The 1,362-nt window shown below is 55.7% G+C and overlaps 1 protein-coding gene across 1 annotated transcript in view; it reads right to left on the minus strand.

The window, feature by feature from the left end:
* Window positions 1-1,362, minus strand: part of LOC103914278 (homeobox protein notochord-like) — a 34,509-nt gene that overhangs the window by 4,589 nt on the left and 28,558 nt on the right. The window lies entirely within an intron of this gene.

The following is a 1,362-nucleotide window of genomic DNA, read 5'->3' on the forward strand; positions in this document are numbered from 1 at the left end:
ACACAGATGCACACCCCCCCCCCCCAGTTAAATCCACTCTTCCTTTGGTGTTATTAAAGGTCTTGTCGCCCGGATTTGGGACGCAGAGCGAAGCCCTCCCTTAAGCATCGTAAGGTATGCAGCTCTGCTTCTTCTCTCAATAGACTTGACCCAGCTCTAGGGAGGTTTTCTCAAGCAGGACTCGTACGCGCACCGCCGCCACTGCCGGGGGCGGTTTGCGGGGGCTAAGGCAGAAAAAATAAAGAAAAAAAATAATATCTTTTTTTAAAACCCTGCGAGTGGTCGACCTGGGGAACTCCTTGCCCAGGAGCTCTTGGAGGTTGAGAGCTCCGACAGAGGAGTTTCTGCAAATAATAACATCTGTAAGCGTATGACACAGGATAAAATACGCCGTGCCCCAAACCACGGGAGTCCTGCAGCAGATCGGGGCGTCTCGGGGCTGGGCTGGGTCTCCCCCCGGGGCTGGGACCAGTCCCCCCCTCCAGCAGACAAGCGGGATATAGAATTGAAGCAGGAGGGATATGTCTTCTTTAAAGGTTTTGCACCTTTCCACGCACCTGAAGGAAAACTGGTGGGTTTTTTTTTTCCCCATAATCTTCCTTATTTCTGTTGCGTGGCTTTTTAGAGCTGTGGCTCGTGGGGTTTGTGGCTAAGGACAAATCCTGCCCTGTTCACACTGATTCGGTCCCACTCTGTACCAGAGCTCTTTCGGATGCTGGCGGTGGCAAAGCAGCCGCTTCCAGCAAAACATCTGCTGCTCGGAGCATCTGGGACCGATTCCCAAAGGCACCCGAAGTGCTGAGCATCTCCGGCCCACACGGGCCCTGGAGCATCCCAGTTAGCAGGGACCCCGGTTAGCAAGCACCACCGTTAGTGGGCGTACCAGTTAACAGGCATCCCAGTTACTGGGCTTTTCAGTCAGCGAGTATCCCAATTAGCAGGATCCCAGTGAGTGAGGATCCCAGCTGGTGAGCGTCCCGGTTGGTGAGCATCCCCAGTAGCAGGCATCCCAGCTAGCGAGCGTCGCAGGTAGTGAGTGTCCCGGTTAGCGGAGATTCCAGTCAGCGGGGTCCCAGTTAGCAAGTCTGCCAATTAGTGGGGATCCCAGTTAGTGAGCGCCCCATTTAGCAGGGATCCCAGTTAACGGGCAGCCCCAGCTAGCACGATTCCAGTCAGCAGGCTGCCAGTTAAAGAGGGTCCCAGTTACCAAACATCCCAATTAGCAGGCTGCTAATTGGTGGCGATGCCAGTTAGCGTCGGTCCTGCCCGGTGCATCGCCACTCACCAGAGATCCCAGGTGTCGGGGATCCCACTTGGCAAGCATCCCCGTCAGCGGGCTCCCAGTTAATGAGGACCCCGGCT

The sequence above is a fragment of the Pygoscelis adeliae genome, unplaced genomic scaffold (genome assembly GCF_000699105.1).
Source record: "Pygoscelis adeliae isolate BGI_AS28 unplaced genomic scaffold, ASM69910v1 Scaffold273, whole genome shotgun sequence".
In the NCBI taxonomy this organism is placed as follows: domain Eukaryota; kingdom Metazoa; phylum Chordata; class Aves; order Sphenisciformes; family Spheniscidae; genus Pygoscelis; species Pygoscelis adeliae.